At 38.7% G+C, this 25,653-nt stretch overlaps 1 long non-coding RNA gene across 1 annotated transcript in view; it reads right to left on the reverse strand.

Annotated features, from left to right (window-relative positions):
• Window positions 1-22,587, reverse strand: part of LOC141407580 (uncharacterized) — a 65,707-nt gene extending 43,120 nt beyond the window's left edge. Inside the window, exon 1 of the long non-coding RNA XR_012417197.1 lies at window positions 22,462-22,587. This is a non-coding gene — a long non-coding RNA (uncharacterized lncRNA). The remainder of the gene's footprint in view (window positions 1-22,461) is intronic.
• Between the last annotated feature and the right edge of the window lie 3,066 nt (window positions 22,588-25,653).

The raw sequence follows: 25,653 nt of genomic DNA on the forward strand, positions 1-25,653 counted from the left end.
GGTAAACCTGTCCCTAGATGGCTTTATGTAGTTGCTACCTTCAGCATATATTCAAACAAATAGGGACAGACAGCTTTCTCAAAGATAATGCTATGTCACTAACCTCCATTTACTAGTATCTTTAATTAGTATTTAACTGGTGAAGAAATGTCTGGTTAAAACAATTCCAACAGGCTTGTAATGCCATCTAGTGGACAGTCTTCAAAATATCATCCCACGGGCCATTTTCTTTCTAAGTAACTATCAAACTAAGTCTTTATTCTTGAGGAAGTACCCAAGCTACTAGCTGATAATTATTGGTTGGGATCACTGAACCCTCCGAAAAATCTCTAATAGTATTTCTAACATTGATGCAATCTTGGGGAAAATTAAGGTACCACCTGTGTGCCTTGGGCTCTTCATCCATACAGTTGATGGCGCTAAGCCTTTGGAATAAAGTATAGCTGCCCAAAGTGGTGATTCAATGTACTCAGTTCATCCTCATTGATACTATATCATGTATCTCATGCCTGCTATGTGAGGGATTTAAGTATAATTGCTCAGTTCTCTTGAGTATTAAGTTTAATAAGTGACATTTGTGATTTTTACTATATAAGAATTTTAACAATTTTACATACTTCTAATAGTTACTTTGCGTATGTAGCATAGAATGTACTCATATTATACATGAGGGAATTAAGGTTAATGAAAGCTAAGTGACTTGAGCAGAGTCAGATATGTATTAAATTCAAATTCAATTATAGATTTTCAAAATCTAAATTCATTGACTTTTTCAATAAGCCAGTACCATATGGAAAGAATGGTACTTCATGACAAAGGAGAGCATTTCTCAGAAATGCAGAGAGGATTGAACATATACTCACCTATTTATGTAATTCACTACTTCAGCACACATGAAAGGAAAGAATGTCTAGTTATCTCAATACACGCTTAAAAAGCATTTGATAAAATTCGACCCCATTCTTGATAATAAAGTCTTGGTAGTAAAAGGATGCTACCATAATGTGATAAAGATAGTATACAAGAATCCTACAACAATCCTCACGTATATTGATGAAACAATTGTTTCCAAATACATTCAGTAATAGGGCTAATTATTTCTATTATCACTATGAATTAAACAATGTACTCAGGCCATGCAATAAGACAGATTTAATTGGTATAATTTGATTGTTTATCCAAAAAAATCTAAAGAATGTGTTTTTAAATCAGAGCTTATGAGAAATTAAATAGTGCCAAAGATAAATGCATTAAAATAGCTTTCCTATAAAATTAGAAAAGAAATCAATCCCGTATACAATAGGAAAGGAAAAATACTGAAAATACAAAAAGCAAACTAAAAAAATCAAACAAGTTGAAAATGCTTAGGAGCAAACCAAATGAGAAATGTGCAAGTTATGTGAACAGGAGTTGAATTTTATCAAATGTTTAGCAGCTATTGAGATGACTATATATCTTTAAATATCTTTGGGGCTTTCTGATGCAAATATGGGGATATTATCTTATTATACACAACTTTGAAATGAAATGCCATAAAAAATTTGACAATGAAGAGACTGAGAAAAATACTTGCAAAAATTCAGTTCAAATATCGTTCCCTAAAGAAAAGTCTTTTACATCCATGTCTTGGTCATATTTTAACTCTCTCTCAATTGCTATTCCCATTATTCAGAGCATGTATCTTACTTTAGAATAACACATTTATTATCGTGATTATCCTATTAGTTTTTCAATTAATTTCTTCCATGAGACTATAAGTTCGTGAGAACGTTGACTCTAAGCACACATTTTGGAAAGTAATAGGCTAAATAGTATTAGTTGAGTGAATCAATGAAAATAAATCTAGACTATATATAAAATATATAATATATAATTATATTAATTACATCAATTACATAATTATATTACATAATATATAATATTACATAATATATAATATATACGATAATCTATATATAACAATTATGGGACCAGGCACAGTGGCTCACACCTATAATCCCAGCACTTTGGGAGGCCAAGGCATGCAGATCACCTGAGGTCAGGAGTTGGAGACCAGTCTGACCAACATGGAGAAACTCCATCTCTACTAAAAATACAAAATTAGCCAGGCATGGTGGCACAGGCCTGTAATCCCAGATACTCAGGAGGCTGAGGCAGGAGAATCACTTGAACCCAGGAGACGAAGGTTGCAGTGAGCGGGATCATGCCATTTCACTTCAGCCTAGGCAACAAGGGTAAAACTCCATCTCAAAAAAAAAAAAAAAAAAAGAATGCCAGTAATAAACCCTTGAACAATTTTCATTGCACTATAAGAGAGCACTTTTAGATTTTAGCTTCTTCCTTGGCATCTTATGATCTCAGAAAGAGACAAATGCCAATGTAGAAAGAAGTTGAATTATCACGAAAATAAAATATCAGATAAGAAGAAAATTTGAGTGGAATGTCCATCTTTTCCATTCTCATTAATGGAATAGATTTAAGGTGAGGAAGGATTAAAACCACAATTACTTTTGCACCAACCTAATAGGGAAAAAAGGCCCCAGAGAAGCACTTTATGGCTTCCTTAACAAGCTTAAATCCCTGAAGTCTAGGGATTAGTTCCATTGAGAAGTTAAACAAAAGTGGATGCCCTACCCTCAATTTGGAAATCTATGGGCGATGGAGGTAGGAGTGAGTTAACTGTGAGAAATATTGTCTCACAAGGTTAGTCCATAGCAATATTGTTTGGTCACATGGAGTTTAATTAGAGACAGAACCAGAATTATTCTCTGATCCCATGAGACCAGGAAGTCCATCTGTGAAAGGTCACAGATGATTTTGGTTAGAAATCTTGATGGAGTTGTCATGGCCTAGAGGAATATCATGACCATTCTGAATTCCAGGGCAAATGTCCCAGATATAGTGGGTATTTCAGGGACCTTAGAAAAATGGACAAGTGCCAGCCAAAGGAAAGGTGGAACTGAATCATTTGGGAGGAAAAACAGGCCATGACAAAATCAAGTCAACAACCATATGCATCCACGGCTGCAGACTTCATCCTCAACCCCAGTCCAAGAGTCAAAGAAGGCAGCCCTAAGCAAAGCAGAGACCACAGAGGGTTTAGAAGACAATGCAAGGGTCCACAGGCTTTCCTTTCCATATCAAGAGGTCAGGTAAGCCTGTCTGTACAGCATTTATATACCACGTCCTATCTTGTGGCAGAGGAAAAGTAGCCCTGACAGAAAGTTACAATTTAAATTGGCTATATAATTGCTTGAAATTGAATGGTCTTTAACCAAAAGATGCTGATATACCACAAATTGACAAATTTAAGTTTTACCTAAGATGAAATCTGTTATAGAAAATAAGAGAGTGCCGGGCGCAGTGGCTCACGCCTGTAATCCCAGCACTTTGGGAGGCCGAGGCGGGTGGATCATGAGGTCAGGAGATCAAGACCATCCTGGCTAACACGGTGAAACCCCGTCTCTACTAAACATATAAAAAAAATTAGCCGGGCGTGGTGGCGGGCGCCTGTAGTCCCAGCTACTCAGGAGGCTGAGGCAGGAGAGTGCTGTGAACCCGGGAGGCGGAGCTTGCAGTGAGCCATCAGGCCACTGCACTCCAGCCTGGGTGACAGAGCAAGACTCCGTCTCAAAAAAAAGAAAATAAGAGAGTGAAGAGGATTGACATCATTATATTATATTTCTCCCAGCAGATTAGTAGAGACAAAAAAAGATCGATACTATTTATTGTTCATGTAACTACAAAGAAATATAATTTAAAATACTCCGTTGGAAGTATTATACATTGACAAAGTGTTTCTGCGGGTGGTCTCACACTATGAAAATTTTAAACGGCATGCCCCACGTCTAGCAATCTCATTTCTATGTATAGATATTAAGATGTTCTCAAATTCAATTATTGGAGAACATATTTAAATTTGATTTAAAATAAAGATAACCGATGGGCATAATCCCTGAAATGTCCAAAGATAGTTCAAGTTTCAGGCATGGTACCATCATGACTCAAATTTCATTTCCCTCAATACTCTGCGTTTTAGTCTTCTGCAAGTAGCAGCCTTCTGTTCAGTCTGACAACTCTACTTCACAAAATGGCTGCAAGCAGAAACCAGGGTTACCAGTGTGAAAGGAAAATAAATCTTGGGGCCCCCAAAATCACTAAGTTAAAGAGAAAAGTCAAGCTGGGAACTGCTTAGGACCAACCTGTCTCCCATTCTATTCTAAGTCATCCCTTTGCTCACTGAGATAAATGCATATCTGATTGTCTTCTGTGGAGACGCTAATCAGAAACTCAAAAGAATGCAATGGTTTGTCCCTCACCAATGTGTGACCCGGAAGCGCCCTCCCTGCTTGAGTTGTCTCACCTTTCTGGACAGAACCAATGTACATCTCACACATACTGATTGATGTCTCATGTCTCCCTAAATGTATACAACTAAGCTGTGCCCTGACCACCTTGGGCACATGTCATCAGGACCTCCTGAGGCTGTGTCACAGGCACGCATCCTCAACCTAGAAGACCTGTCTGATTTTCAGGGTTCACACAAGCATCTTCATTTACATCTAAAGAAGATAAAGTGTCTCTCCATACAACACAGAATAAAATTCTTGATCATCCCTCTGTTTGGACCACCTTACGCAACAGACCCATAGTTAAACCCATACATAGCAGATGAGAGGACCCTGATAGGGTAAGCCAAACTAAAACACACCCAAGATTTGGAGGTAGAGTCAACCCCATCAGTCATATGGCTGCCATAAATAACATATTGAATGTGTACCTGAATTGAATAGTAGGTTGGTATTTTTAAAGGCATTTTCCTCGTTTCTGTACCCCATGGTCCCTCCTCCTGTCTGAACAACTTAGCATCGCCATTGCCTCAAGGAAGGAAGGAACAATATGACAGAGCATAGACATTAGAAGAGTTAAGTCTTACCTTTTGAGTTTTGGAATATTTGGTAGAACACATACTCAGTTAAAATTATTTTTTCCCTGAATAGGAGAATAAAAGTATCAGAGAAAGGAGGGTAACAAGTTATATATAACTTGAGTCAGCTTCTCCCCATGTCGGAGATAGAGGAAACTAGAAATGATAAAATAAAAATTCTACCGATATTTGAGGAACCCAAGAGCAGAGTGACCCTGAGCTGCTTTCTATCGACCTTCCCAAGTGTAGGGTCCTTAAGGACAAGGTCACAGAGCTCCTCCTGCTTCAAGAGAGTACAAGAGCACTGGAGTGGAGATGCTATCGTCGTGAAGGGCCTTAGGCAGCCCCACTTGGTTTCCTTCCCAAGAGTGGAATGATTTTCAATCTGCTTGTGAGCTGTAAAGGAGCAGCTAAGAGACATCCAGATGTGGAGAGTCCTTGCTTTCAGTAACTAAAAATCAGATGGAACCATGAATATCTGGAAGGACAGAGGCCCTGATATCTCCCTGTGATGTAGTACCTGGGGTCCCCAGAGGAATCTAAACACAGCCTGAGAAAAAGCGTCAGGAAGATCTGAGAATTATGTAAGATTATGTTTCTGCCATAAGAAAAATTAAGACCAACTAAGTTCAGTTATAGACAAAGTTACATACTTTGTGAACTGAGACTCACACCTGGTACTTATGCCTGTAAGTGATATGCAAATAAATCTATAAAGCTCTAGAAAGGAAAATGGCCAAAGGTTAACAGAGGCAAGGATGTCTCATAATTGCTCAAGCATCATTCATATGAACTACATTATTTTTATTTAGTATTATTCTATATTGATGAGAAATAATGTAATGCAGAGATTAAGAGTTCTGGTTATGGAGACAGTCTGGGCAAGTTACTTAACCTCTTTGTACCCTGGTTTCCTCAAGCAAAATGCAAATAATTTTGGCTGCCTCACAGTTATGAGAATTAAGTATTACATGTCAAGGTGTTTTTTAAATGCCTACAAATATTAACGGTTCAACAATGTTTTTATTATTTTTCATTTTGATAACAGTTATGATTTACATAAATTAATATGAGTTTATAATAAAACTGATAGGAAAATTAATAACCCAAAGAAGAAATCAATTCAAAGTAATTTTTAGATGGCATCAAATAAATAGCTCTCACATAAAGACAACAATAATGTGCCGATAATGGTGAGATGGGCAGAGGTTAGAGATTTTGAAGGGTGGGAGAATTTGGATTGAGTCTTGACAATAAAGTAGGATTTGAATTTGGGAGAATACAGATTTTGGTTTTATAAAGAACATGACTGGTGAAACGCACAGAGGACCAAATAAATGTCAAAGTGTGTCTGAGACAGTAGATGTCATTGGTTGTACTGGAGGGCTTGTTTCAGATACCAGATAGTTTAAAGTTGGAGAGGTAGGCTGGGCTGGACCACGCACTGAGAGTGTTAAGCAGTCAAGATATACATCCAGGAGCTGATGTTTGAGCCACTGATGGGCTCTGCATGGGATTTATTGTGAATGATTCAGCAGTAGAAGATAAATGGATCAGAAGTGAACAGACTGGTTTAGAGGGAACTTTATCCAGGCATGCAGGATTAAGGGCTTGAATCATGTGATTTTCTATTAACTGAAAAATAGAGAAAAAAATCCATTTTCTTCAGAAAACAATGAGATCTGTATAAACTCTACATACCCAAGACCCTTGTGTCAGTGTCTGCTTGTGGGTGGGGTTGTTTTGGGAGGGCTCCCGATGGCTTTCTTCTGCGTCATTCCCTCTCAAGACAGGGAACTGTCTACTGTTGACTGACGTCACCATTTCATTTCATGTCCTGCCAATATTGGACATGTGTTGAAGTCTTACTGACTTAGTGAAGTAGGTGAAACCCAAGGCAATAGTGGGGCTTTGACCTGTTGAAATGAGGTCTAACCTAAATAAATCTTTTTACCCTGGTTCTCATTCCTTTTGAGTCTCTGGCATTCTATGCAGATTTAGAAAATATCCAGGTTCCCAGGACCTTGTTTTCTTTTGCTATCAGAATTGACAACTTTGCTGTTGGTTCTGTCTAAAGCATAGCTTCAAGACTGAACAATTACCTATACTAAACAGTGTTGCAACAAGCCTCACACAAATGGCAGGGCTCACAATTAAAATTATATCCATAAAAGGAATGTTTGAATATAATTATCTGTTCCTTAAGAACAATAAGTAATCACATAAACTCACTTACATGCCGAGAACCCTTGTGTCTGGGAAACATAAACCAAGCCAAGATAATACTATGCAATTGATTTAGTATTTTCTTTAATATTATTTTAGCACATTAATAATGCTTATTTTCAGAAAGTACAACTGAGTTGAATTTTCAGAAAATACAACTGAGAAAAAGCAGAAACCATAAAATGACTAACATATTAATATTAATTTAGCACATTAATGTTTATTTTCAGAAAATACAACTGAGTTGAATTTTCAGAAAATACAACTGAGAAAAAGCAGAAACCATAGAATGACTTGACATATTGATATGTATCTTTAAGATATTTTCTTACGTGTAATTTTTGAAAAGGAGATAATACCATATACAATTTTTATTTTCCTCTTGCTGCTTTTGCCATTTCATATATGGTGAAGACTTTTCAAACATTAGCATTTTTAAAAACTGCAGTATATTCTATCATCCCTGTCAGTAAATCTTCCTTCTATTAAACATACAATTATTTCCAATGTTTCGTTACTATAAATTATTATGCATCGAACATCTTTGTGCATTAATCTGTCCACATCTTGTTAAACTATGTGCTTTAGATAGATGCTTTTGTTCTCACTTATAAATGGGAGCTAAACGATGAGAACACATGGACACAGAGGGAAACAACACACACTGGGGCCTATCAGAGGGTGAAGGTAGGAGGAGGGAGAGGATGCGGAAAAATAATGGGTACTAGGCTTAATACCTGGGTGACAAAATAATCTGTACAACAAACCCCATGGCAAAAGTTTACCTGTATAACAAATCTGCACAGGTACCCCTGAACTTAAACGTTAAAAAAAAAAGATAGATACTTTAAAATTGGAAGTTACTGAGTCAATGGGACACACATTTTTAAAGCTACTGCCAAGACAATTTGTAATATTTACACTCTACCAACACTATGTGAGAGTAATTTTGTTGCTGTAGGAGTTATTTCATATAGAAGCTACAGACACTTCTGTATGCCATTTCCACAAGACCCCTTCTACTGGGATTCTGGCAGGGACATCAATCTAAGCCAGTGAATACAGATTTGAAAGAAAAATATAACATTGTATTTATTTGCAGGTGGCATTATCATCTATAATGAAAATCCCAAAGAATCCACTAAAAACGCTAGAACTAATAGAGTTCATCAAGTACCCAAGATGGAAGGTTGATAAAAATAAATTACATTTCTGTATAACAGCAATCAATTATCAGAAATAGAAATTTTACAGAGTACTATTCACAGTAACATCAAAAACACAAAACAATTAAGAATAAACCTAATAAAATATATAAGACTTGTAGGCTGAACATTATAAAATATGGATAAGGAATAGCAAAGACTTAGAATCAACCCAAATTCCATCGGTGACAGACTGGATGAAGAAAATGTGGCACATATACACCATGGAATACTATGCAGCCATAAAAAAAGGATGAGTTTGTGTACTTTGTAGGGACATGGATGCAGCTGGAAACCATCATTCTCAGCAAACTATCCCAAGAACAGAAAACCAAACACCGCATGTTCTCACTCATAGGTGGGAACTGAACAATGAGATCACTTGGACTCGGGAAGGGGAACATCATACACCGGGGCCTATCATGGGGAGGGGGGAGGGGGAGGGATTGCATTGGGAGTTATACCTGATGTAAATGATGAGTGGGTGCAGCACGCCAACATGGCACAAGTATACATATGTAACAAACCTGCACGTTATGCACATGTACCCTAGAACTTAAAGTATAATAATAAAAATAAAAAATAAATTTTTTTAAATGCTAAACAAAATAAAATATGGATAAGGATACTAATGTAATCTAAACAAATGGCAATATATACACTGCTCATGGATCAGAAGACTCTAAGAGAAAAAAGTAACTATTTCAGTAAATGGTAGTAAAACAACTAGATATCTACAAAGAAAAAAATGGACTTTGACCATACACAAAAATGAACTTTAAATTAATGAAAAATAAAACCACACAACTTCTGTAGGAAACCTTAGGCTAAAACCTCTGTGACCTTGAGTTAGGCAAAAAAATTTTAGGACAGAAAAACATGAATCATAAAAGAAAAAATTGATAAATTAGACTTCAAAATGTAGAAGTTCTGCTCTTCAAAAGATGTTAAGAAATAAGAATACCACACTGGGAAAAATATTTTTAAAAACCGATATAGTAAAAGTTTTATCCAGAATATATAAAGAACTCTTAACAATAAAATATTCTAATAAAACCCTGGGCAAAGTATCACAATATCAATAAGCAAATGAAAAATGTCTAACCCTATTAGTCCTTAAGGAAATGTAAAATTAAATCCACAATGAGATACTATTATATATCTGATGCTGAAATTATACAAGAAAAAGTTCACAGTACAAAGTACTGGCCAGGATACAGAGCAATTAGAATTCTCATATTGTTGGTGAGAATTCAGTATGGAACCACCCCTTTGAAAAACAGTTTGGCAGATTCCTGAAAGTTAAACATGCATTTTCCACACAATCCAAAATGTCCACTCCTAAATATTTAGCCAAGAGAAATAAAATTATATGTCTACACAAAGATCTGAACCTCAAAACTAAGAGCAACTGAAATGTGTATCATCTGGTGACTGGTATAGCCACACAATGAAATTCTACTTAGTAAGAAGGAAAACCATTGAGATATATATACAAACCTGGAGGTATCTCAAAGGTCTCATAAGTGAAAGAAGTTGGACATAGAAGGCTAGATGCTGTATGATTCCACTAGATTGCATTCTGGAAAAAAATAAAAAAATAAAAAAACTACAGAGTGACCAGGCACCATGGGTCAGGCCTGTAATCCCAACACTTTGGGAGGCTGGGGCAGGAGGATCTCTTGAGCCCAGGAGTTTGAGACCAACCTGGGCAAAGGGAAGACCTGTCTCTACAAAAAGAAATAATTTTTTTAATTAAAAAACTAGCCTAGCCTGGTATGGTGATGCACACCTGCAGTCCCAGCTACTCAAGAGGCTGAGGCAGGAAGATCTCTTGAGCCAGGGAAGTCGATAATGCAGTGAGCTGTGATAGTGCCACTGCACTCCAGCCTGGGTGATAGAGCCAGAACCAGTCTCAAAAAAACAAAAACCCACAACCTGTAGGGACAGAATTCAGGTCCGTTATTGCCAGAAACTGGGGGTGTGAGAGAAGAGATTGACTACAAAGGAGCAGCACAGGAGAATTGTTTGAGCTGATGGTCATATACTATTATTCATAAATTGCTTGTGGTGGTGCTTAAAAGCCTACAAATATACTCCCAGTTTTAGTTTTATGATTCTCATTCTTTATTCACGTATTTATTACTTATTTTCTCTTAACCTTGTGTGGTATGAGTATAGTTTTCTTGGAGCTTTCTGTTTAATATAGCACAAAAGAATTTTGGGAGCAGCATTTGGCTATTAGACTTGTCGTAAATAAATTTAAATGGGTAAACCCAGAAAATTGGAAGAGAAAAATAATAAAGCAAGTCTGTTCATTATGTGAATTAAGAGGTCTTAAAAACTGCTGGAGAAGGTTTGTAAACAGACAGTGGTGCGAAGAGAAGTGTTAAACAACCAGCTCTCCAAGATCGGGGAAACAAATCCTAATTTGTGATGTGTGTGTATTCCTATGTTACAAATATTCCCTCCTAGGCAGATTCAGGCTACCAACATGATGTCATTGAACCAGGAGTTGGGAAGAGATGCTGGGAAAATATGTTCACGACCTGCTCTCAAGAACCAATAGGGCCAAGCATGGTGGCTCACACCTGTAATCCCAGTACTTTGGGAAGTTGAGGCGGGTGGATCACCTGAGGTCAGGAGTTTGAAACCAGCCTAGCCAACATGGTGAAACCCCATCTCTACTTAAAATGCAAAATTAGCTGGGCATGGTGGTACATGCCTGTAATTCCAGCTACTTGGGAGGCTGAAGCAGGATAATCGCTTGAACCTGGGAGGCAGAGGTTGCAGTGGGCTGAGATGGCAACATTGCACTCCAGCCTGGGCAACAAGAGTAAAACTCCGTCTCAAAAAAAAAAAAAAACTAGCAGGAGCTAACATACAGCACAGCTCAACCCCTCTCCTCGTTATAGAAGTCTGATTCAACCAGAAAGACATGGTTATTTGTATAAGAGTTTTGCTCTTAATATATATTATTCTTGTACATATTTATCTGTGTGCCTTTCTGTTAAATGATAGCAATGGACAAAACTTTAAGAGACCATAATACTTTGCAACGTGCAATTTGTAGATCTATAATCAGATAACATTTTTCTGGATAGTAATTTTGCTATATAGATCATGATTTTTTTAAAAAAGTTTATGGCAAGGCTATCCAGATACAGGAAGATTAATTCCTTAGAAAATATTTATTAGTGCCCACATACAGTAATCCATTGGATCAAAAGAGAACACAGAAGAACTCATGGATGTTCATCATAGATGAAATTAGCATGAACTAAAAGGCGACTCAAAGGAGAAGATGATTATACCATCCTCTGGTCTCCATGCACACTATTTGATCTTACAATTAAATGATATTTTAGAATAATTGTCTTTATGTCTCCCCCTTCCCCTCCTCCCATGTTCTGCTCTAAACTTAGCAATAGATCTCTGAGGATACACACTTTCTATTAAAATAACTTTAAAGACAAAAAGAAAAGCACACTTGGACTCGGGAAGGGGAACATCACACACCGGGGCCTATCATGGGGGGGGGGGCGGGGAGAGGGATTGCGTTGGGAGTTATACCTGATGTAAATGATGAGTTGATGGGTGCTGACGAGTTGATGGGTGCAGCACACCAACATGGCACAAGTATACATATGTAACAAACCTGCACGTTATGCACATGTACCCTAGAACTTAAAGTATAATAAAAAAATAAAATTAAAAAAAAAAGAAAATTACAGTAAACAAACACAAGATGGAATGAATGCCTAGGAAAGATAGGAGGCTGGAAGACAAAATTAGATTTTTAAAAATATCTGGAAATTGGAAAGAGGATGGGAGCAAGATGAAGGATGAGACAGAGTAGAGGCAGCTATAGCTCAGAATATATGGAAGGGAGCTTTGAGGTGTGTGTGTGTGTGTGTGTGTATATATGTGTGTATGTGTGGAAAAAAAAAAGAAAAGCAAAATAAAATGATAAAGATTTTATGTGTTTATATAAAACATCAGACTCCAATTAATTTTTGTATTTGACAATAGCCACGTCAAATCATACCCTAGAGATTGGTGGTAGGAAAAGAACCAACACTCCCATTTCTCTGTTGATAGAGGTACTTCCATGGAAAACTTTGGAAAGCCTGCAGTACTGAATTGTATTTAATTTTAATCTTCAAGACCAGCTGTCTATATATCAAACAGAAAGTTCATCTTTACAAAAGCTTTTATTTCTTTTGATATTTAACTTAGTCCATGACAAATTAAAATGGGCATTTCTTCCTCTACTTGGAATGTTTTCATCTAATATGTAGATTATTTGTAGACCAGTCTCTGGAATCATCTCCTTCACTAATGGCATTTATATGCAGCCAATTTATATTAATATAAAAATCATGGATGAATTCCTGCTTACTAGAGTAAGAGCAAATCTGTCCATCTCTTACTTTGTTTTGATTATTTAAATCAACCCAGTTGCTTATATGTCAAAAGCAAATTTTTTAGAACTTGAGGGAAAAATTAATGAATATGATTACAAGAATAATCTGCAAGTCTCGAACACTATTTTAAAGGACTCACAAAAAAAAAAAAACACCCAAACAACACTCTTTGCAAAGATTTAAAAGATAAATGCAGTGTAGTGTGCTCATATTACTAAAAATATTATTACCCTAACAAAATATACTGTGGGACAATGGCTAGGACATTATGATGTCATTTCATCAATAATTAATACTAAAGTACTCTTGCTGAGATACAAAGTTAATTTGGAGATGCCTGGAATCATAGATCTCCTATCTGGATGAAACCCACTGTGCCAACCCCCTGTTATTACAGGTTGATTTTTACAGTTGAGGAAACTGAAGAACAGACAAGCAACTTTCAAGGTCATCTAGACATTCACTGGTAGATCCAGAGCAAGGATCCAGGAATATGTTTTTGCTCAGAAGAACCCATGAAAATGAGTTAAAATGACCTGGACTTTTTGTTATTATACTTAATAGCTGTTGGAAGGGAGGACAGGTTACTTAACCTCTGTGAGTTCTCATTTCCAAGCAGAACAAAGAACGTAATTATCACCACCTCCCAGCATTGTGTGAAGTTAATTTGAAGTAATTGTGTGAAAGCACCCTACAAATATAGTGGCCTTGCCAGTGGAATACTAATGCATATTTTGGTATCTAAAAGGGAGCAGTCACTAATGAGCTCTGTAAGAAACCAGAATGCTATGCTGCCCTATCAGGGAGCACTTTACTTCTTAACCTCTCACCAAGATTAAAAATGACTGATACAGATATCCCCTTGGTTCCTCAGACTGCCTTAAAAACAGGAAATTGGTTCTTGCAAATCAATACTTACTCTAGCTCTAACTATAACTTTAACAGCTGTTTCATCTATCTTAAATAGAACTAGCTATACTGCTGATATCTGAGTATATTCCATGTGACTGGCAGTTTTTTCCCCTAAAGCTATAACTGAGCTTGTTGGATAAAGGTTAATTGCTAACTGTGGAGTGCTAATGATACCACATTGATGAAATTACAGGATCACGGATAGAGAAAGGGCTCCTAACACACTGGAAGCTACAGGGAAGCTCTAAATAATAGTTATCGATTTGTTTCTCTGAAGGCCACTAAGTAGCACAAACTACTCAGAAGAACAAAAATTATCCACAGGGTTTCCTTTCATTTATAATTTATTTCTTGGCTTCCATTTTCAACTTACCAATAGCAAATTATAATTTTAATAATTATATGTCTCAAAATAAGTAGTTTCTGTCTTGGAGAAAGAAATACTGCAAATTACTCTTTTATTCCCCTAAATTGAGTTGGGTCTCCTCTGTTGAGTGTGTTACAATAAAAGCATAATAATAATTAGGCCAGGTGCGGTGGCTCACACCTGTAATCCCAGCACTTTGGGAGGCCAAGGCAGGTGGATCAGCTGAGGTCAGGAGTTCAAGACCAGTCTGGCCAAGCAAAACCCCATCTCTACTAAAAATACGAAAATTAGCCGGGCATGGTGGCGCACTCCTGTAAACCCAATTACTCAGGAGGCTGAGGCATGAGAATGGCTTGAACCCGAGAGGTGGAGGTTGCAGTGAGCCAAGATCCTGCCACTGCACTCCAGCCTGTGGGACTCTGTCTCAAAAACAAAAGCATAATAGTAATTAGACAGTCGTTCTTAAACCTCATGGCTTTAAGACAAAAGAAGGACTGAAAGAGTGAGTTCAAAGTATTTAAAGATAGGTAACTTCAGAAGATGTCTCATGATCCTTATTTCCTGAATTAGACTTCCCTCTTGCCTGAATTTGTCCCTAGAATTTGTCTCTATGACTTGTCCCATCTGGCAGTAGATCAAGCCCCATTTATTCTCAGCTGGTGCCTTCCTACAATATCATTTTCATCACTGTTAGCATATTTTGAGTGAGTACCTCAGACCAGGCTCTGTTGAATTTTATGTGCATTGTGTCATTTAGTCATATCCACCATAGGAGCTTGGCATTGAAACCCCCTTTGCAAAAATCATAACTGAGAAAATTACATACAGTGAAAGACCTGATCTAAGCATCTCCATTTTGCTTCCAACCTCCAAGCTGTCTTTGTCCATTCCTAGGTGTAGGCTGAACTAACTTTGGAAGGAACTTAGTTTATAGTTTAGCTTTGAGACAAAGACAATAACAGCGCTTTCCCAAAAACAAACCCTCTTTTTGCTTAGGGACCAGACTGCCTTTGCAGGACTAAAAATTGGCTACAAGATTAGAAATTATGGTTTAGGAGTTATGCAGCTGGAGGCTGCAACATTCTAAACTTCCCCAAATTGCTCTTGGGGATAACATCACTACTGTAAAACCTAAGACCTGCGCTTGAGATATTTTGCAGACCCTTCACTCAGTGGATCAGCTGGCACCACCCAGGTCAATAAACTGGCTCACCTAGACTTGTGGCCGCCACCCAAGAACTGACTCAGCCCAAGAGGACAGCTGCAATTCCCTATGATTTCATGTCAGACCTGACCAATCAGCACTCTTGACTCACTGGTCCCCTACCCACCAACTTATCCTTAAAAACTCCAATCCCCAAATTTTCAGGGAGACTGATTTGAGTAATAATGAGTAATAATAAAACTCTGGTCTCATGCGGGCTCTGCGTGAATTACTTTCTCTATTGCAATTCCCCTGTCTAATAAATCCACTGTCTAGGCAGCGGGCAAGGTGAACACATTGGGCGGTTACAGTATTATCTCCATTTGACAGTTGAGAAAACTGAAGCCAAGGGAACTGATTCACCTCCCTGATGTCCAGAGTTGGGAATGTCAGGGCTGGGACTGGACTCGTGCATCCACATGGACCACCCAGAGCAACAGTTTAGAAAATATTCTTCCTTTGCACTTGCCCAGCTTCTTCCTCAGGGATCCAGATTTTTCTAAGACACTCATTTTCCTATGAAAATTCAGTACACCTGAGAGATCTGTACCAAGTCCTGCGTGGTTTTATTAAGTATTCTGTAAAGCAAAAACTGTTTCTCTAAACTCATAATACTGCTGACACCAAACGTGTGGGTATTCCACACCGAGCAATTCTCCAGTCCTCTGCAGACTCCAACTGAGTGTCCAACAGTTTAGTTTAATTCTGACTAGCCACCTGGAATTAGTGCAGACCCCAAAGGTTGAGGACTCAGTCCTATAAGACTAAACCCTAGCTTCAAATGCCTATGGCAAGTAGTGGGTTCCTGGAGTACTCATGGTTTGAGGTCCCCAAATGCCACTGGGATCTTGACCCCAGTTGGCATCTGGGCTCGTGACACTGTCACAAGATGGAATTCAAGGATGGGCTGAAAAAGTCAAAGTGCAGAGGTTTATAGCAAAGAACAATACCTCTCAAGAGGGGAGTGTGGGCATACACAAGGGAGTGGGTCTTCTATCTGTATGGGTTTCTTTAACCAGGCGGTGGGATATTCATGAAGATTCCTGGAAAAAGGTGGAGATTTCTTGGAACTGTGGTGCCACCCATTTTTACAGCAAATATGGGTATTCCTGGAACTGACATGCCCTGGTGGGTGTGTGATTTAGGATGTTAATGAGCAGATAGTGAGATCTAAGGTGAAACCTAGGTCAAATCCAGTACAATGTTGGGTCCAGTCAGTCTTAGCCAGCTTGATCCACAGGGTCTTCCAGTTTTTTTGGTGGTCATGTGAAACTGCTGCCTGCAAGTGTCTATTCTCCTGTGACCACCTTGCTTCATTCCTGTCTCACCATAACCACACCTCCTCAGTTTTGATAATTTACTGTGACAGCTCACAGAACTCAGGGAATCACTTCGCCTACTCATTGCCAGTTTATCGAAGGATACAGATGAACAGCCGGATGAGAGGTACCTAGAGCAAAGTCTGGAAGGGCCCTGAGCACAGGAGCTCTGTCCCTGTAAGTAGGGTACGTCACCTTCCTGTCTTGTGTTCACCAACTTACAAGCTCAAGAACTCCTTCATTTAGGCTTCTTACCATGGTTCCACTACATTAGCATGATAGATTGAATCACTGGCCATGGGTTAACTCAATCTCCCCAGAGGATAGTTACCACCCTCTAATCACAGGATCAATTTTTTTTCAATTTTTTAAAATTTATTTTTATTTTTATTTTTATTTTTTTAGATGTAGTCTCACTCTGTCGCCCAGGCTGGAATGCAATGGCACTATCTCTGCTCACCGCAACCTCTGCCCCACCGGGTTCAAGAGATTCTCCTGTCTCAGCCTCCAAAGCAGCTGGGACTATAGGCACGCACCACCACGCCTGGCTGATTTTTGTATTTTTAGTAGAGATGGGGTTTCACCTTGTTGGCCAGGATGGTCTCCAACTCCTGACCTCAAATGATTCGCCCACTTCAGCCTCCTAAAGTGCTGGGATTACAGGTGTAAGCCACTGCACCTGGCCTCACAGAGTCAATTTCTTTGGCAACCAGGGCTCGCCCTCCAAGAGTCAGCTAATTAGCATAACTTAGACACAGTTGAAAAGGGTTTATTATGAATAACAAAAGACACTCCTATCACTCCTCCTACTCAGGGAGTTACAAGGGTTTTAGAAACTTTCAGCCAGGAGCCAAGGGCAGAAACCAAATACATTTCCTATTATATCACATTTTAAATCAATATGAAATAGTGGACCCAGGCAATTCAGTGTTTGGTGTAAACTTGGATCACACATTACCAAAGATCACTCACTTACACCTACAAACACACTAAAGGATAATAGAAGAGAAATTATTTGTAGGACCAAAGAGGAAGGAATAATTTGTTATACTTTAAAGGAATCAAGGCAAAGCAGCTGAGATTTAAGCTGAATCTCAAGATCTTTCTTGATATATATATATATATACATATATATATATTCCTTAAAGCAGGGGCCTGAAATGGGTCCTTGGCCTATTAGGAACCCAGCTGCACAGCAGGAGGTGAGCTGCTGGCAAGCGAAGTTTCATCTGTATCTAGAGTCACTTCCCATCACTCACATTGCCACCTGAGCTCCACCTCCTGTCAGATCATCTGCTGCATTCGATTCTCATAGGAGTGTGAACCCCATTGTGAACTGTGTATGCGAGGGATCTAGGTTGTGTGCCCCTTATGAGAATCTAATGCCTGATGATCTGTCACTGTCTCCCATCGCCCCCAGAAGGGATTGTCTAGTTGCAGAAAAACAAGCTCAGGGCTCCCAGTGACTCTACATTATGGCAAGTTGTATTATATATTACAATGTAATAATAAAGTGGACAATAAATGCAATGTGCTTAAATCATCCTGAAACTATTTCCCCCTCCCTTCACCCCGATTCATGGAAAAACTGTCTTCCATGAAACCCATCCCTGGTGCCAAAAAGGTTGGGAATCACTGCCTTAAGGGATACCAAATCTATTCTGTAGTCTAACTTCCAAGCCCCAGAATTAAAAGATACAGAAATTATTATTAATCTATTAATACAATTTTGGGGGGAAAAAACCCAAAATTATGTGACTACTGTAAACTACAAAAGTCTACAAATTAAAAAGTCGTTGTAAAATAGGGCCTCATTTCATCCATTTGTTTTAGATCTGTGACTTCAATGCTTTGAAATTAGAGATGTGGTCTGTAGCAATGACTGGATCAGAAAGAATAGGAAACAGGCCAGTGCAGCAGCCAATGCCTGTAATTCCAGCATTTTGGGAAGCCAAGGTGGGTGAATCACCTGAGGTCAAGAGTTCGAGACCAGCCCAGCCAACATGGTGAAACCCCATCTCTACTAAAAATAGAAAAATTATATGGGCATGGTGGCAGGCACCTGTAATCCCAGCTACTTGGGAGGCTGAGGCAGAAGAATCGGTTGAACCGGGAGGCAGAGGTTGCAGTGAGCCGAGATCATGCCATTGCACTCCAGCCTTGGCTACAAGGTGAAACTCCGTCTCGGAGACAGACAGACACCAACAGACAGACAGACAGACAGACAGAGAGAGAAACATTCTCAAGTATAAGGCATTTCAGAGCAAAGAACTCTGCCATAATGAAATTAGAAAAGTAGGTAATTAAGTCTCCACACACAACTGTCATATTTGCGTTAATGAATTCTTCAGTGTTTATAGAAGTTCTCCCCCAGCTGTCCTCAGTTTGTCATAGCTCTAGTGAGAAGAAAATAATCACTGCAGTCATGAAAACAGAATTCCCAAGCTAGTTGGAACATTATTTTTAGTCTAGTTTAATGCCATTCTCATACATAACGAAGGACACGAAGGTCCAGTGAAGTTAAACGACAGGACAAAATGTCAAAGCCAAGCCACATAGTGGCTGAGCCAGGACTGCAACTGATATCTTGCAGGTCCTAATTCGCCACCCTTTCAGCCCACCTTGGTTTCTTCCAACACCTTTTGACCTCTTGTAATTCAGTACAGGCAGGTGAAACCACGTCATTCCCTCTCTTCCCCGAGAGGTCATTTAAGCACGTGAGTCAGGAGATCATAGGAGAACATAATTCTGTTTTCACTATGAGTCCATTTTCTCTACTTTTATATTGCTACTTAATAGTCCGTTCTTCATCAAAAAACACATCTCTCTCAAAATGATCTCTGCTTGCAGAAACCCTGAGACCTTTCTAGGGGGTTTCCATAGAAGCAGTTTCTGAAAACAACAACAACAAAAATATGACTCAGTTTTGGCTATAGGGCTACATGTGTCCTCTGATTTCTTGCTGGGGCAGTTGGCCTTTCAGGGTCAACTGCCTTTTTCTGGGATCTCAGGTGTGCGTTCGCCTTGCTCCTACTTTGTCTTATCTGGGGTCTTTCAGAATGAAATTATAGGGGGTACCGTTAGAAAAGATTTGAGACTCCTTTTCTCTGCCCAGCAATGCAGAAGTCATGCGAGCTCTCTCATTAGTCTTACGTTGTTTTGCTGAATTTTTAGGCAGAAGTTCTTTAACTGAATTTTATATTGTTAACTTTCCCCAGTTAAAGAAACTTCTCACTAGCTAAGACTTAGTGGTTCCAAAGGGTGTACACTGGCTTCATTGAGTATTTCTGGGTACCCATGCTTCCTCTAAAACCCCTGAAACAGCAAGTTACTTGTTAGAAAGGCAAAGCCCTGGACCCCACCAAGTCAAAATTTGCATTTTTTCATGCTTCTCAGGTGCTTCTAATGCATCTGAAATTTTGAGAACCTCTGCCACAAAGATAGCAAGTGGAGAATTGGGGTAAATTCTACCGGGGTAAGATGCTCTAAAACCTTGCTGCTCAATGTGTAATTTACAAACCAGCTTTAGCATCATCACCTGGGAGCTTGTTAGAAATGCACCCCCATACCAAACCTACTGAACTAAAAAATCTGCATTTTAATAAGATCCTCAGGTTATTCTTTACACAGTGAAAATTGAGAAGCACAGTTCTAACAGACTTTTGCCTGAGAAGTTAGGAAACGAAGGCCAAATTCATTTCTCTTGCTTGAATCACTCGGATAATTGCTACTCTCTTCCCTTGCCTTTTATAAGATAGTTAGAGCTTTAGGCGAAAGCCATCTTTGATAGTATTTTAAGAGATGCCAGGTTCCCCAGGGCTGCCTGAGGAATTCTTATATGGAGGCAAATTCTCAGAGCACTGCTGACAAAGACAACACCCTCCGGGCACTGCAGACAGCTGCTGGGGAAAGAGAGCTTGCCTGGGGAAAGGCCAAGCAGCCGCTTCCTTGCCTGAAATCCTTGAGTCTGGCTGAAGGTTGATGAATGGAGCCTGACTCTAGGTTTATTTTCCCATTTAATTCACTGAAAAACTGGAAACTCTAAATATTAATCCCAATGAAGAGAGTCATAAGTGATTCTTACTGGCAAACGTAGCTTTTCCAGACTGGACCCTCCTCCTGTAAAGTTACAATTTCACTTAATTATCCAATTAGCCAACTGAGTGAACTGTTTCCTTCCAAATACACCTATTTTCTGTGAAAATAACTGGTGGAAATTACTGGTCTTCAGGTCAGAAATCCTTGCTCATTTGTTGGTTTTATTGTGAGGCCTTCTTGAGCAAATCATTTAAGCATTCTGGGTCTTGTTTATAAAATGGGGGTGATGATGCCTAACACAAACTGTTTAGCGTCAGGTCTTATTTATTTTCTTTTTAGGGTAAGGGGAAGGTCTTTTTAAGCATACTTTGAAAGCTTTAAGTCATCTTACAGATGTAATTTTTTATGTCAAATTGATAAGCATTAAGTCATAGCTGACAGATTTCTATTCTTCACATGTTCACAGAATACCTGTTTTTCTCCTTCTGTGGTCCACCAATAGTAATCTCGAATTGAGATCTAACACTAATACCTACGGTGCCCTTCCAGACGCCACCTTCGCACACTCAATTTGCCGTCCTTTATCTTTTATCTCCCAGCCAGGCTTCTGTAATGCAACACCACTTGTGCCAACGCGGTCACTGACAGTACATTTTGCAAATGAGATCCTTTGGCATGCTAGATCTGATATTTCTCTGAAGTCTAGACACATTCCAGTGTGCCTACTCCATTATTTATGCATAGGTCTGCCATTTAGTTATGCAAGCTCTTTATGATAAAACTTACCTTCCCATCCTGTTTAGACGGTATAGATTAACAAATTAGAGAAATTCCTGACAACTGGCATAGTGCTTTACATTTTGCACTAGACTATAACAGGCAAGATCTCATTTTGACTTTTGTGAAAACCTCATGAGCTCTACGGGGTAGGGCACTTGAATCCATTATCTAAACTTCAAAACAACTTATCCCAAAGTCGCTAGCTAATAAATGGCAGATGTGAATCAAACCCAAATCTTCAAGCTCTGACCATGATACTTGGGTACCTTACAGCATGAATGAGGGCCAGGGTGAACTGCAGAGCAGAAAGTGAGGTAGAAACCGGAACCCCCACTCCTTCAGGACTAAGTCTCACACAAGTGCATGCACATACCCACACCCTCCTCTGGGTTCCCAGAACACTACTCTTATATTTTCACTTTTGTACTTATTACATTTTCTTTTTATGTGTTGCTTAGTCCATCTGTATTGTAACAAAATACCTGACACTGGGTAATTCATGTTGGGAATAACGTTCAAAATCCTAAGGAAATTGAACACTCAAAGGATTCTTAGCAAAGCAATTTTACTTCTGCGCAGAGGGGTGCTTCTCCTTGGCCAGTCGCCATGAGAGCACACCTGAACAAACGGGCACAAGAGCCTTTATTCCTGACGCAAGTCCTGCCCCTGTACCCTTTCCCCATTGGCCGGGGTCTGGCCGTACAATCTGAACTAATCCCAGTTGGCTAAACGTTTGAAATTTTTTTAGATAAGGTGGCCACGTAAGGGAGAGAGGGGAAAGGGGAAGTGGTGTCTGCAATGAGCTAGAGAGCGAGTCTTTCCAAATAAGGAAAGGAATGTGAGCTGGTACTGATAACGCCTGGCACCGTGGCATGTCTGGGCATGTAACAAAGGCAAAAAGGAAGAAAAAGAGAAAAAGGAAAAAGGCGTTGGTGGGGGAGGGGGGTGGCGGGGGGATGGGTACTATGAATTAAAGAATAAAGGATTGATCAGGCTATTTGAAGAGAAACCTCTTCATATCCCACATTCATAAAGAAGAAAAATGTATTTTCTCACAGTTCTGAAGGCTGAGAAGTCCAAGATACCAGAAGATTCATTGTCCAGTGAAGGTTGCTCTGCTTCCGAGAGGACGCCTTGTTGCCACTGCAGCCTCAGGTGTGGAAAGACAAGAGGGCAAGAGCTAACTGAATGTGGTGTGAAGCCTCTTTTATAATGGCCTTAATCCCACTTAGGAGGAAGAAGCTCGCAGGACCCAATCACCTCTCAAAGGCCCCACCTTTTACTATTATCACATTGGCAACACCTGATTTTGGAGGCAACTCATTCAAACCACAGAGTGTGTCTTTACTGGTTTCTGAGCTGCTGGAGAGAAGATAATACAGCTTTTTTTATATTTGTAGCTTCAGAAGTGAACACAGTGTCTGGCACTTAGTTTCATGCTGTAAGTATTTGTTATGAATTTCAAGAGTTCATGTGTATGCACTGAAAAAAAAACAACAAAAAAACACTGTGTGTTCAATGTGCTCTAATGTATGAGGCCTGTTTTAGTTTTCAGGCCGCTAGAACAAGACTTCGTAGACTGAGTGCCTTAAACAACAGAAATTTATTAACAGGACTCTCACAGTCCTGGAGTCTAGGAAGCCTGAGATCAGGATGCCAGCATGGTCAGGCTCCAATGAGAATTGTTTTCCTAGTTTTCTCACATGGTGGATAGAAACAACTGCTCTCAGATCTCTTCTTATATGGGAAAAAAAATCCCATTAAGAAAATTCCACCTTCATGACTTAATTACCTTCCAAAGGCCTCATCTCCAAATATTATCACAGTGGGGATGAGGGTTTCAATGTATGAACTGGTGGGGAAAACAAATATTTAGTCTATACCACAGCCCGATTTAGAAAATCTATCTAAACCCATACAGCCCATTGTCAAGTTAGACCTGTAGCTTTAAAATTAAACACCACCCCAGTCATTAGATAAGTCATTAAATAAGACAAATTGATTACCCAAATAATTAGATAAATCATTAAATAAGCACTGCTTATTTAGACATTATAGGCTAGAGGCTAGGAGCACAGATGAACGCAGGCTACCTGGATTGGGACTGGCTCCCCTAGCTGTGAGTCCTTGAATAAGTTACCTTGCCTCTCAGTGCCTCGGTTACCGCATTTGTAAAATGAGGGGAAATATACTCATCCTTCAGTATCTGTAGGGCATTAGTCCCAGGCCCTCCAGAGGATATCAAAATCCATGGATGCTCAAGTCTCTGATATAAAATGGCATACTATTTGCATATAACCTATCCACATCCTCCTGTATACTTCAATCCATCTCTAGATAACCTATAATATTTAATAAAATGGAAATGCTATGTAAATAGTTGTTATACTGTGTTTTTAAAATTTATATTATTTTAAAATTGTTGTATTGTTATTTTCTATTTTTTTTCTTTCAAATATTTTTCATCCTCATTTGGTTGAATCCACGGATGTGGAGTCCATGGAGATGGAGAGCTGACAGTATTTCTTGGGGTTGGGAGGATTAAGTGAATTCATATTTATAGGTCACTTAAGCATACTAATAAGTGTTAATCTTACTGTTATCATTAGAACCATCATTTCCCATTTCATTTGATTAGCACCAACAACTTCCAAAACTTCCAACAACTTTCCAAGCATTCTTAATGTTACAGGTCAGATAATACCAAGTTTTATCTCTGTTCTTATTCCAAGGTCATCAAATGATGTCAAATCATCACATAACTTCACTCGACCTATCCAAATATTATACATGTGTTTATTTTGTACCTACTGTTTACATGACACTATTCTCTAGAATTACACTGTCCAATACCATGTGTGGCCACATAAATTTACATTTAAATTAATTAAAAATAAATAAAATAAACAATTCAGTTCTTCAGGCGCACTGGCCACATTTCAAGTACCAATTCGCTGGCTGCCACATTGGACAGTACAGATAAAGAAAATTTTCTTCATGGTGAAAAGTTCTGCTGGACAGAGCTAACTACAAATACAGAAACAGCAGTACGCCTTCATGAAGCTGGCATGCTACTAGAGAAGATAAATATTAAACACATAAATACATAATAACTATGAATTAATTATCTTTATCAAGAAACACATTATATTCAGTTACTAAAATATATTATTAGAAAAATTAATTTTTTTGTATAATTCCTAAACTGCTACATAATTAAATATGTTAAACTTATAACTGTTTTACTAATTACAAAAGTAAAATACGTTTATTGTAGAAAATTTAGAAGATACAGAAAGTATAAAAAGGAAAATCAAAGTATACATAATATTATTTTACAGACGATCCATAGTGCATGTATTCTGCAATTTTTCTTCATTATCTGTACTTTATACATTTTACCATGTCAATCTTCAAAATATGATTTTCAGTGTCTACATAATAGAACAGTTTGTGAATGTATCACTATTTATCTTCTCACTGATTCACTGAAATTTAGGTTGTTGTAACAATTTTTATTCTAACATCTAAAAAAATTCATATATATAAATCTTCGCCTTTTTGTTTCTTCGTGACAAATTCTTAGAAGTGCCATTTCTGGGACAAAGTTACTAAATAGCTGTAGCATTTTTTTTTTTTTTTTTTTTTTTTTGAGACAAGGTCTGGCTCTGTCGCCCAGGTTGGAGTGCAGTGGCGCAATCTCTGCTCACTGCAACCTCTGCCTCCCACACTCAAGGGATTCTCATGCCTCAGCTTCCTGAGTAGCTGAAATTACAGGTGTGTGCCACCGTGCCCAGCTAATTTTTGTATTTTTAGTAGAGATGGAGTTTTGCCATGTTGGCCAGGCTGGTCTTGAACTCCTGGCCTCATGTGATCTGCCCACCTCGGCTTCCCAAAGTGCTGGGATTACAGGCATGAGTCACGGCACCCAGCCCAGTTTTAGACTCTTAAGTCATACTAAAAGAAGACTTTCTAAGAATCTTCTGAACTTATTTGCACACACACATATTTGTTCACCCTTTGCAAAACTGTATATCTTATTTTCTTTAATTGTGAAAATATTTTATTTAAATTTGGGTTTCTTTGATTAATTGCGAGGATGAGCAGCACTTCATAAACAGTCATTCCTCAGTATAGGTGAGGATTGGTTCCAGAAGATCCCCTCCATACCAAAATCCACATATGCTAAAGTCACACAGCCAGCCTTATGGATCCCGTGTGCTTGAGAGCTGGCCCTCAAATATGTGG

The sequence above is a fragment of the Macaca fascicularis genome, chromosome 8 (genome assembly GCF_037993035.2).
Source record: "Macaca fascicularis isolate 582-1 chromosome 8, T2T-MFA8v1.1".
Taxonomy (NCBI): Eukaryota; Metazoa; Chordata; class Mammalia; order Primates; family Cercopithecidae; genus Macaca; species Macaca fascicularis.